This window comes from Petromyzon marinus, unplaced genomic scaffold (genome assembly GCF_048934315.1).
Source record: "Petromyzon marinus isolate PM22_M1 ecotype Great Lakes invasive population unplaced genomic scaffold, UKy_Petmar_22M1.pri1.0 PM_G_Scaffold_27, whole genome shotgun sequence".
Taxonomy (NCBI): domain Eukaryota; kingdom Metazoa; phylum Chordata; class Hyperoartia; order Petromyzontiformes; family Petromyzontidae; genus Petromyzon; species Petromyzon marinus.
Window position 1 is genome coordinate 390,221 of NW_027422839.1, and position 13,935 is coordinate 404,155.

General features: G+C 40.4%; 1 pseudogene; it reads right to left on the bottom strand.

Annotated features, from left to right (window-relative positions):
* Positions 1–4,723: 4,723 nt before the first annotated feature.
* Positions 4,724–13,735, bottom strand: LOC116957693 (speckle-type POZ protein-like; annotated as a pseudogene).
* Between the last annotated feature and the right edge of the window lie 200 nt (positions 13,736–13,935).

The window sequence follows — 13,935 nt, forward strand, 5'->3', positions numbered from 1 at the left end:
ACCAGGCTAACTACACTAATTACACCGTAACTAGCTACGTGACCACCAGGCTAACTACACTAATTACACCGTAACTAGCTACCTGACCACCAGGCTAACTACACTAATTACACCGTAACTAGCTACGTGACCACCAGGCTAACTACACTAATTACACCGTAACTAGCTACGTGACCACCAGGCTAACTACACTAATTACACTGTAACTAGCTACGTGACCACCAGGCTAACTACACTAATTACACCGTAACTAGCTACGTAACCACCAGGCTAACTACACTAATTACACCGTAACTAGCTACGTCACCACCAGGCTAACTACACTAATTACACCGTAACTAGCTACGTGACCACCAGGCTAACTACACTAATTACACCGTAACTAGCTACCTGACCACCAGGCTAACTACATTAATTACACCGTAACTAGCTACGTGACCATCAGGCTAACTACACTAATTACACCGTAACTAGCTACGTGACCACCAGGCTAACTACACTAATTACACTGTAACTAGCTACGTGACCACCAGGCTAAGTACACTAATTACACCGTAACTAACTACGTAACCACCAGGCTAACTACACTAATTACACCGCAACTAGCTACGTCACCACCAGGCTAACTACACTAATTACACCGTAACTAGCTACGTAACCAGGCTAACTACACTAATTACACTGTAACTAGCTACGTCACCACCAGGCTAACTACACTAATTACACTGTAACTAGCTACGTAACCACCAGGCTAACTACACTAATTACACCGTAACTAGCTACGTGACCACCAGGCTAACTACACTAATTACACCGTAACTAGCTACATGACCACCAGGCTAACTACACTAATTACACCGTAACTAGCTACCTGACCACCAGGCTAACTACACTAATTACACCGTAACTAGCTACGTGACCACCAGGCTAACTACACTAATTACACCGTAACTAGCTACGTGACCACCAGGCTAACTACACTAATTACACTGTAACTAGCTACGTGACCACCAGGCTAACTACACTAATTACACCGTAACTAGTTACGTAACCACCAGGCTAACTACACTAATTACACCGTAACTAGCTACGTCACCACCAGGCTAACTACACTAGTTACACCGTAACTAGCTACGTGACCACCAGGCTAACTACACTAATTACACCGTAACTAGCTACCTGACCACCAGGCTAACTACATTAATTACACCGTAACTAGCTACGTGACCACCAGGCTAACTACACTAATTACACCGTAACTAGCTACGTGACCACCAGGCTAACTACACTAATTACACTGTAACTAGCTACGTGACCACCAGGCTAACTACACTAATTACACCGTAACTAACTACGTAACCACCAGGCTAACTACACTAATTACACCGTAACTAGCTACGTCACCACCAGGCTAACTACACTAATTACACCGTAACTAGCTACGTAACCAGGCTAACTACACTAATTACACTGTAACTAGCTACGTCACCACCAGGCTAACTACACTAATTACACTGTAACTAGCTACGTAACCACCAGGCTAACTACACTAATTACACCGTAACTAGCTACGTGACCACCAGGCTAACTACACTAACTACACCGTAACTAGCTACGTCACCACCAGGCTAACTACACTAATTACACCGTAACTAGCTACGTAACCACCAGGCTAACTACACTAATTACACCGTAACTAGCTACGTGACCACCAGGCTAACTACACTAACTACACTGGGAGTAGCTAAAACGGACAGAACCCCAGCTTGGGTCCAGGTCCACGTGTTGGTGACTCTTCACGGACGTCGAATGTAGATCTTCAGGATGACAACAGCAACTCTGGGGACCCAGCTTATATCCTCCGTGGTCGTGGCTGGCCTCACCCTTGGCCACGACCACCTTCTAGAATCCCCAAGCAGGATCTCGCCCCGAAACGTGACCACCCCTAGCCCCCCACTTGGGGACCCTGTGTAGACTTTACCAGTCACGTGTTCTCTGGGGTCAACCAGAGTGCCATGGCCTATAGTAACCCGATTCCATGGCTGACACTCTCACACCCCATCCTGTAGGAGTCGGCAATGCACACCTGAGCGTGGTGTCACTCAGCACTATGACTCAGCGCTCACAGAGCCCCTCTAGGGCCAGCACGACACCCGCATACAAGTGGTGTCCGCGATGTGAGCACATCGCACTCCGTGCCTCTCTAGGGCCGGCATTACACAGTGACATCCACGATGTCACTATATACGTGGTGTCCACGATGTGAGTACATCGCACACCGTGCACCTCTAGCGCCGGCATTAAACAGCGACGTCTGCGATGTCAGTACATCTGCATTCCTCTTTCCATCCCAGAGTAACTCTCAGCATGCACCGCTCCACGCTTTTTTCCTAAATACTTTTCAGCTTTTGTTCCATGTTCTTGTTTGATAATTCTTATTTATCACCGGTGCTATGGTATAAGCCATTGTCCTTGTGTATTCTGTGCAACGGCATGGACCATAAATAGCTCGGCACACACCCGGCTTGTTGATGTCCAATTGAACGATGCAATGCGGTGGCACTTGAACCTTAAAGCAGGATCCAAAATCCTGGCTTCTCGAGTTGCCACGCATCACTTCCCCATCCATTTGCCTCAATACTGCAACTGTCCAGGAAGCACAGCAAATCGTGGAAAAACGAACGTCTCCCCATCCATTCGGATCTCAATACAGTCCCTCGCCAGCACTCGAGTCGCGCAAGCCTTTTTGGACCCACGCGCTTAACCTTCAACAATGTAACTTCAAACGTGATATTCTTGGGTCTTTCGGTAAAGTCACGTAGATAGGTTAAAAAAAATAACAAAAAATAACAAAAAAAACTGCAACGTTTCGATCACAACACAAGCAATCGTCATCAGGAGAGCAATCTTATTATCTCTGAGATCAGGGCTAGGCCAGCCCTGAACAAGATCCGTCGACTCGATCAAGTCGCTCACATTTCTGAAGAGATGCCGCGACACTAAGGTAATACCGATCGCCTTCACACTGACATCTGCTGTTGTCACTTCTCCCAATGGTAAACGGATCTTGTTCAGGGCTGGCCTAGCCCTGATCTCAGGGATAATAAGATTGCTCTCCTGATGACGATTGCTTGTGCTGTGATCGAAACGTCGTAGTTTTTTTTGTTATTTTATTTAAACCTATCTACGTGACTTTACCGAAAGACCCAAGAATGTGAATTCCTGCAGTCACGAAAGCTTTAAGGCAACATTCAAACGTGATTCTTGGAAATCCGAATGAAGTCCACAAGACACAAACACCTCATGAAAGACCCGATGTAAAAGGTACCTGGCTTCAATCTTCCGTAAAGCTTACGGGCTACCCTAAACAACATCCGGTCGATGCACAAAAAAGGAAAAAAAAAACTCTACAGTGTGCGACTGGGCTCACCCAGAACCATGGAACATATAACAATTCAATGCCCGATTCACAAACATAATGGAGGCATTACAGTGATACAATCTGCTACAGCTGACGCAGTCATCCGGCTCTACCACCTCAAAGAAACATTATTGTAGTTGCTACACGTCTGCACATACGAATAAGATGTTTGTGAAACTTGAATCGATGTGGTCATGCTATATAAAGCTGCTGCACTGGCTGAAATTGTCAGTTTGTATTTATGCATGTTGTTGTTGCAACGCGTTTTCTCAGTGGTCCGTGAACAGTACACGTCATGTTGAGTGACCAGAACGACACGTACTGCCCCTTCGAGCTTAGTTGTTCCCCTAACTGATAAATGGAGGCTAATGAAAACACTGTTCGTACAGACGTGTCTAATGCCATACAAGACATTGATGTATGGCACCAGTTACCGCAAATGCGAGCTGTTACCTGAGCAAAATGTAACCAAGCAAAAAGTACATTTAAAATGAATAAATCCAACACTCAGTTCAGCAGAAAATACTGAACGTATGATCACCAAAAATAGAATGCGACTTCTAGATTTGAAGCTTTCGTGACTGCAAGGATGAAATTGTCAGTTTGTATTTATGCATGTTGTTGTTGCAACGCAACAACAACATGCATAGTGGTATTCCAAACTCCCAGGGTGGTGTATTATCATCTTGTGCTAATTCCAAACTTTGTCAGTGGTGCGTTTCATGCTAATTTCCTTTGTCAGAGCGTTTGCTGTTTGCCCCCTCACAGCTTAAAGGGAGGCGACCAGCGCTTGGCTTTCTTCACTCCAACGCTGCCCGCTGGACAGGTTGGTCCCTTCACCTGATGAAGGCCGCTTGTGTTGTGGCCGAAACGTCGTGATTTTTGTTGTTTTAATTTTTTTACCTACGTGACTTTACCGAATAGAACCAAAGAGTAAGAATGCCACTTATAATTATACACATTAAACAGGATGTAATTGAATGGAGTGATGGCACTAGGAAACTGACGAAACCAGTTAAATTCCCAGCCACAGTTAACATCAGTGGGTGAAGAATGACCGACATGGTGTGGTGAGGCCTTCGTTTAAGCAGTGGGTTGACAAAACGCTGTAAATGATGAACAGTGAACACATTACAATTCTCCAGTGAACTGTTTATCAACACATGGTAAACATGCCTATAAAAGTGTCAAGGCTCCAAAATACAACTTGTTAAAATGTTGTTGTTGGGTGTCAATTGAAATTTGACATATCCACATATCTGTAACATTCCCAGAGTAAAGAACATGACAACTTAAACTGGACATATTTCCAGGTACATTCATGTTTTTTCAACTTTTAAATACACAGCAAAATAGATTCAAAGCTTTCGTGACTGCAGGAATGACTCTTTGGTTCTTTCGGGTAAAGTGTAGTAATTTCTTTCGATGAGACTTTACCGAAAATAAAAAGTGTAACACTGCAAAATGTCATGAATGAAAATATTAACATCAAAAACAATTTTAATGAAAAAAATGTGGAATAAGTGGTGCAGAGCTAAAAGCAGCTTTTTTTCTTATATCCAAATACTGATTTCTAGAAGAGATCAGATAACGGTAATATATTTACCACATGATAAGGGTTTATATTGCCATTTATAATGCAAATAAATTTAGAAAACACGTAATATACAAGAATGGTTCATTTTGCAATTCCAATCATCTGCTGACAATTCATTGTAAAAGGGCCTTACAAAACATTTATATTACATCCAAAACAGTATTATCTGTAATGGAAAAAGATAAAAAGGTCAAACATTGGGGCACTATACCGCATTTCTAGCTTCAAGTTTATATTTGTGTATTACAATTGTAGCAAAAAAATTTAATTTAACCAATTAACATATTTTCATCTCTGAATATGCAAAAAAACTCGTGGGAAGAACCCAAAACTGTCTTGCATGCAATCACACTTTTTCAAAACACACACTTTTTACAAAGACCATATTATTATTTCTGCAATTATATATATTTTTTGGCAGTTACAGTATATCCATTTTCCAATAAACATTTACATTTGGCGCAAAGTGTTTTCAATTTCGGAAGTCATACAAGGCAACAATTTGAAGAGTACATTATCGGTAACTGCCTGATACATTTCAGGGGTCAATTAGTCCACCGCACTCACACTCACTTATGACAGCATAGACTTGCTGCAGATTAGAACCCCAATCAGATTTCAATGCTTTAACTCTCACCATGACAACAAATAACTTCCCCGAATCACCTAATCAGTTTTTAATTGAATAGGTAGAGTGCAATGTACCATATACATCTTTAGCATCAAATATATATAAGGACGAAACTAAAATATTAAACAAATAACAAAATAAATAGACTGCTTACAACACTGGCTATCCTTAATTTTGCATGTATTATCCAACTTGTTTTGTACGTTTAACACGTAAAAAAAACTCCAACATTCTCGTCGTTTGCATTTGTTCATATCCCAACACATTGCATTAGATTGTAATATTCTTAAAATCGACTCAAATCCATGACACTGCCCATTTGTTGTACTTTCATATTATATCCTGCAGCTTTGAATATTATTTAAATCTGTGCTTCCAAATCTATGTGTGTAATCCTTCAAAGCTTATGCAATTTTATGTACAATTTAATTTTAAGTGAGAGGTTACGTAAAACAGCGCTGATGCAAAAATTATGGTCCTTCCAATCACGTAAAACTCTGGGTTGACATGATGCTACGAGTTGGTAATAGATGAAATTCATAATAAAAACAAATCATTACAATATAATACGAAACAAAACTTAGAAAACAGCACATCTTGTTTCTGTGAATACAAACTACTAAATTGATGGACATAAGATTTACTTTTGTTGTAAGTCAAAAACCTTTGGGTCATACATGAAAGCCCATACGAGCAAAAAAGTGAAATGTTATCAACTGCGTAACATGGCCAAATTGATGCTGTGCCTTGCCTTTTCTTACACCGAGCACTCCATCCATGCTTTGTTATACGCAGGATACACGACTGCAATATTATCTTTGTCAGTCTTCAAACTCGCGCAATCATAGTACTCCTGTTCTAGTCAATGCATAAGCTGTCTGTGCAATGAAAAATCAATCTGAAAAGTTTACCTCTTGAATTAAGGCCTTATATGGCTTGGCACATTCTTATCTTTCAGAACTGGTTGTTCCCTATACCACTATCTGTAACCTTGAGTACACAGACACTGGACGAATACTCATCCTTCACGTTAAGGTAGACATTGCAGGGTTTTAGACCATTCTGTTTTTGCTTAACTAAACAATTGAACCAAATTGTCCTGCCACCTAGGGACAATCACATCGAACGTTTTATTTTACACTCTCTCAATTGGGATATGTCGCGGTGTTTATTAGGTTGTAGTTTTCCACTTTTTCTACATATATACTTGTTTATAGAGTTGTAGATGTATAGATGTAGCACTATATTACATGGTAAAGTGAATTTGGCCACCTTTTTGTGAAAGTAAACATATTTGCTTAAATTAACATTATTTTCAAAGCAGAGGAAAGTTGGTAGTCTGATGCAAAGTCTTCACGGTTGTTTGCATGGAGGCCACAGGTAAATAACCGCACCGTGCAGCCAAAGTTTTCCTGGTCATAGATGTTCTTTGCCTGCCACCGTTAAGTCTGTTTGAGACGCTTGCATGGAGGTCCCAGCTGTGGAGACTGGGCCGTGGCCAAGGCACGGAAAGCATCCGCAACCAGGTGAGGGCGAGACAGAACCATGGACTTCCAGCCCGCCGTCTCCATTACGTCCATCGCATGACTGCAAGTACAAGTCAGGGTTAAGCGAGCTCCTAATAAGCAGTGTCTATAAGGATTGGGGCAAACGGTTAGTCTCCATTAAAAGGGACTGTAATGCAAATTGCCAGGTAACATCATCAATGTTACGCAGCTCAGTGACAGTCACACTCTCACTAGACTTGCCTGTTTATTATGAAGTCAATGGCCCGGGCCTTCAACTGCTCTGCACTGTGCAAATCGGCCAAGATCAAAGTCTCTACAACATTTTCCACCGACAAGTTTGTGCATAGTGCCTCCTCGCACATCACCTTCAACCTCTCTAATGCATACTTGAGAAAAGTAAAAACAAAGTGCAATTTCAGTATTAAGAACACTATTTTCTCTACCTATTTCGCTTGTATAACATTCCCTCACCCCATGAACTACTTTATAAACGCAGTATATAGCAGTCAAATGTTTGAGAATTTTCTTAAAACATGGCATCAACCTTTCAGCATATTTATGTTTTAAGTCATGTATTTATTGATCTCTACTATAATTAGGGGTCCTTGTCCTAAACTTTATTATATTGGTTACAAAGTCATGCAAATTACAAAGGAGGTGAGGTGTTGTTTTCCAAGAGCTTAAAGAGTTTGGTTGTTAAGCTGATAAACAATGCAACTGCAAGCCACCATATTTCAACTCTAGCAGAATATTAAACTTTAATGAACAAAGCTTGAACATGCGACTTTATACGATTTGTATTCTTATTTCATTACAATCGCTTTAGGAACTATTGAATATGATGTTCCAGAAGGGAGAGTAATGACTATTAACTGATTATCTGGCAGATCTTCAGGAACAGCAGGATATCCGTTTCCTTAATAAAAGTATATTTGTTCCAATTTATTTCTATACAGCCATGCCATATCAAACAATCTTTTAAAACACTTCCCTTTATTTTATTACTAATTGTATCAATTGTTAATGTGATTAACAAAAAACCCTCAATACAAGAACACACAGCCAAATGGTTGCACTTAGGATAAAAATGCTGCATGTGAATGCACTTCAATGCACACGTACTAGCCTCTAGCATGGACTAATACCAGTTTGACATTCAATTCAATTGTGAAATTGCATGACAATTTATATTTTTTGTTGAAAATTCAATCATCTCCCAGGACATCAATTCCAAAACCTGAAAGCACTAATGTGAACGTCTACATCATATACATTTGCTATTCATATTATTTGTGACACGGGCTTTAGAAAATACCTAAATGCTGTTTTAATTTCACTTGCGACCTACAACTGCATACCGATACATCACAAGGTGGTGCGATCTCATGTTAATATTTTAAGCGTGTAACCTTGTCAGCAGCGGCCAGCAGCTCATCAGCCATCTTCTCCAGGTTTGGAGCCCTTCCCGTATAGACAAAACTCATCATTTCCTTGAACACGTCAGGCTCCACATCATTAATCTCCACTCGATTCTGCAAGGTAGCAACACAATATATTCAAATTAACTTCGGCATATATTGGGAGACGAAAATATAGCATTAAATTAAATAAACATCCTTTATATCTACACAACACATGTAAAGTGGCTCCATTCAAGTTGTATTCAACTTGCCGATGACTATTTATTGCGCGTAATAAATCCATTCTTGACACACATGCAATGGCCTTCTGTGAAATGTTGTATAAAAAATAGCTATAAAATACAATCTAACATTCCCTCGGAATGAATACTTTTTGATAATAAATGTGCAATGCGCCAAAAGAGTTACTAGGGTAATAGTTCAACATTTGACAGCACTCTCAAGAGATACTTATCAACCGATCCATTGTGACAAATGCACCTTGGAAATGTATGATCACAGTATTAATGTGCTGTATTAAGATTGCATTTAAAGATACCTTTTTGCTCTCTTCCATTTCATGTTCAAACATAGCATTAAAAACAAGTGACCGACCTGAAAAAGGTAAAGCAACTGTTAACAAATAGAGTAAAACCTTGGATTGCGAGAATAATTTGTTCCGGAAACGTGTTTGTAATCCAAAGCACTCGTATATCAAAGCACTCGTATATCAGTTGTGATCACGTGACGCTCGGCAGACAAAGCGTATACGTACTACTCGTATTGCAAAACCTCACTCGTTTATCAAATTAATATTTATTAAAAAAATTTGCTCGTCTTGCAAAATACTTGCAGACCAAGTTACTCGCAATTCAAGGTTTTACTGTACAGTGAATTGGAAAAAACACCAGAATGTGGTACAGACACATTTAGATGTTATATCTAGAGATCAAATAATCTAGATACAAAAGAGGTAAAATCCAGATCCATATTTTATTTCATATGGCATATCCATTACAGATTTGTCAAACATGGACGCAAATAAATGTCCAAATTAGAGGCTCAAAACCTACACCATAACTGCATTGTGAAAAATGAATTCCTGCACAACAACGATATAGTGAAGTAAATAAAAACGGAATAAAAACTTTAGCAACAGGCTAATTAAATATGTTCATCTCTCACACAATACAATATTACATTTATATATGTAGTGACATCGCGAATGTCACTGTGTAATGCCGGCTATAGAGAGGCACGGCGTGCGATGTATTAACATCGCGGGCACCACGTGGATGTGGGTGCAGTACCGGCCCGAGAGGGGCATGGTGAGCGCTGTCTGACAGTGCTGAGTGGCACCACGCTCTGCGTGGGGTGCCGACCCCTACAGGATAGGGTGTGAGAGTGCTGGCCATGGGAATGGGGTTACCAAGGGCCATGGCACTTGACCACGAAGGACACGTGACCGGTAAAGTGTACACAGGGCCCCCAGGTGGGGGCTAGGGGTGGTCACGTGTCAGGGCCGGGAACCCGCTAGAGGATTCCAGAAGGTGGTCGTGGCCAAGGGCGGAGCCACCCCCGCCACAGAGGATAAAAGCCGGGTCCCTGAGAGGGACCGGCTGCTGTTGTTCATCCTGAAGAATCTACGTCCTACAAGAGTCACCAACACGTGGACCCGGACCCCGGCCAGGGTCCGGTCCGTCGTAGCTAATTCCCGTGTAATTAGTGTAGATAGCCTGGTGGTCCACCACCATAGGTTGTTCATGTGTTACGGGGTAGTACCCCGTGTGTCGGTTGAAGAAGTGCGTCTGTGACTCAGTTGAATTCATTACACATATTTACTGATGTATCCTTTAACAAAAAGCATTACAAATTGACGTAAGCATTTGCCAGTGTTAGTTAATAAAATTCAGTGTAAAACAGGAAATGGCTGTAGTTGATTACCCCAAACTAATTACAGTATCATTAATTATATGGTTCTATTGTACACTAAACGACGCATGTGTTGCTTGTTGTGGTACAGACCTGCCAATACGGCCTTGTGTGCTTTAAACTCCTGGCCACCAACACGAAGCAGGCAGTCAGTGAAGCGGGAATTGTCCCAGATCTCCCCGAAGTCAACTGCCAGCCGGCAATCTGGCACTATCAATGTACTCATGCTGGATTGACCAGAAATGTTCACGGAATCCTGCACCACACTAACCTGCATAGACATCAACCAGCTTTGAGAAGGCATTTGATGATTTTTTTTTTACAAATCCTCACTTAACTACACATTTTGCATGAAGATGTAGGCTTTGGTTCAATCAAGCAAGCAAATCTGCACAGACATCCTATATCAGAACAAGTGTTGTGAATAATGCCAAAATAGAGGTCCGTGAAATGTTTTTCATATTAATCAATTTTCATTCTATATTTTTGTCAAGTTATTTTACACTGTATAAACAGTTTAAACAGGTAGTGAGGCCCCTAATTATGGGTTCTGCACAACAACAGAGGAAGTGAACAGCCCTTCTTGATGTGCTTCCTTTCATTATCAAAAATGCTTGTATTTTGTAAAGTATTTTAAAGGTAAAAAATATAAATCTGGCTGATTAAAAGGACCCCCCTAAGGACAAGAAACATTTACATCAAACTGGCTGATGTCCGAGAATAGGAAAAGGAATTCATGTGGCGACATTTAAACAAAACACTTTATGTAATACCTGACATTCTAGTTTATAAAAATGTCAAGGTTTAAATATAAACACTATCCAGAGGGAGAAAACCTAAAAAAAATTACGCTTGCTTATTTAATTGTTGTGCTATGTTAACTCTAGCACCAGTGGAGGAAAAACGTGCTTGTAAAACTCATGTTAACAATTTCCTTGTATGGAACAGGGAAAGTAATTATTACAATCTTCAATTAAGTAGAATATTGACTCCAACTGTGCAATTGTAATGACTAAAATAGAAAATTACACATTAGCTGCAGCATGTCATACTTACTTCACCAAAGAGTGTCAGTTTGTTATCTGGAAGCAAGCTATCAGATTCATCAAGCAAAAAAATCTCTTCGAATGAATTTTTTAAATCCCCAGTCTTTTCCTTGGAAAAAGCGGTATGCTCGCGGGTTCTCTGTAAAAAAATAGATTTCAAACAATACTCACCAGTTCTTACAATAAACGGTGGTAATTTCATGTAATGGGAAAAAATTTTTTATTCTATTTTCAAAGTGTAAAGACAGCAATGTATTCTAAAGCCCTGCGCCACGGTGGCAGTCAACTACCTCGCCTGGTATATAGGTCATGGGTTCGATCTCAACCCTGATGCCTGTATATTTGGAATCTGCATGTTCTCCTTGTGGTTGCATGTATTTTTATCCAGATCTTCCGGTTTTTCCCTCCATATTTATAAAAATCCAGAGTATTTGGCTGCTATACATTTCCACACAATAAGCCATCTCGTTAAGCTATCGTTTGTGGCCGGGGCACTTCTGAAAAAGAGCTATGTACAGTGAGGGAAAAAAGTATTTGATTCCCTGCTGATTTTGTACGTTTGCCCACTGACAAAGAAATGATCAGTCTATCATTTTAATGGTAGGTTTATTTGAACAGTGAGAGACAGAAAAACAACAAAATTCAGAAAAACGCATGTCAAAAATGTTATAAATTGATTGGCATTTTAATGAGGGAAATAAGTATTTGACTCCCTCTCAATCAGAAAGATTTCTGGCTCCCAGGTGTCGTTTATACAGGTAACGAGCTGAGATTAGGAGCACACTCTTAAAAGGGAGTGCTCCTAATCTCAGCTTACCTGTATAACAGACACCTTTCCACAGAAGCAATCAATCAGATTCCAAACTCTCCACCATGGCCAAGACCAAAGAGCTCTCCAAGGATGTCAGGGACAAGATTGTAGACCTGCACAAGGCTGGAATGGAAGGATGATGGTGTTCGTAAGGTTTATACAATGTTTCAAGCAGTCGATAAATAATGGCTGATTATGATATAATCCTGTTACCAAATACACATATGACGTGAATTGATACTTAAATACAAGTAGTTTCACCCATAGCCTTGGTTTCCTCTCCCTTGGCATTAAGAATAGAAACCTTGAACTTGGCGTAGACTTCACTCTTGGGACAGCTGACCAATAACAAGTACAACGATAGGTAATCTTTACTCTCTTCGTCAAGACCCTTGGGGTGTATGCGTAGGCACCTGATTGAACATATAAACAAGACATATTAGGTGTGTATGTACGCGCAGACTACATTGCTAAAACAATATAGTATGAACTAAAACATGCACTATGCAAAATTGTTCTAGTAAAGCACCTCCGTGAGCATTGTGATTTTTTTTTTAATGTCATAAAATAGCCAGAATTTACTGTACCATTTCAATGTATCATTGGTGCCTGCTGAAAATGTAGAACTCTTGAGAACTTGGCCCATTTCTTCACGACAGAAGCTGAAATTGTTGATGGTCCACATATAAGAGAACTTTACAACCTTAACCTGAAATACACGAGCACATAACAGCTATAAAGCTCATTCATTACCATAAATACATGACCATTGACAAACCCTCAAGTATTTCACCCACACATCTGAATATTGTGCTCAAAAACACAAACTGCCTATAAGGAAAGAAACATTACTGTACATGAAAGGGTCTTATTAGTGTTCTGGGATTACCTTGCATGTTCATTACTGCACAGCGTTAACACAAGTCTCAACATGTCATAGATTAGAGTGTGCAATAAAAGGCCTTTTTATTTGTTTTATTTGATAAAAACTGCTGCCCCTTTTGTAAAAATACACTACCAGTCAAAATCAGAGACAATTATCTAGTATAATGTTGTTAGTGCAATTCTATGAACTTTGCAATCTGATGTACAAAAATAGCCTGTACAATGATAATCCATAATTGCACTTACACATAATTATGAAACCATTTTGGATGGCTTTGCGATGAACAAAAAACGTGTAAAAGTTAAATGCATTAGCCATGCGCATACTTTGACCGGCACAAGACGGAGACCCGTTGAATGTGATTGGCCACAGGGGAACAAGTTACCTGTGTGTAGCACCAGCTTTCTGCGATGGGCGCATTGGACATTTCAGACGGAGGTGGGGGGCTCGGGGCCCTGGACATGTTTGCATTGAATGCGAGGGAAGTGACATCATCAGGTGACATTAAGAGGGAAGTGACATCATGAGGTGACATTAAGCAGGAAGTGACATCATCAGGCGACATTAAGAAGGAAGTGACATCATGCGACATTTAGACGGAAGTGACATCATCAGGTGACATTGAGAGTGAAGTGACATCAATAGGCAACAATAAGAGGGAAGTGACATCATCAGGCGACATTAAGAGGGAAGTGACATCATC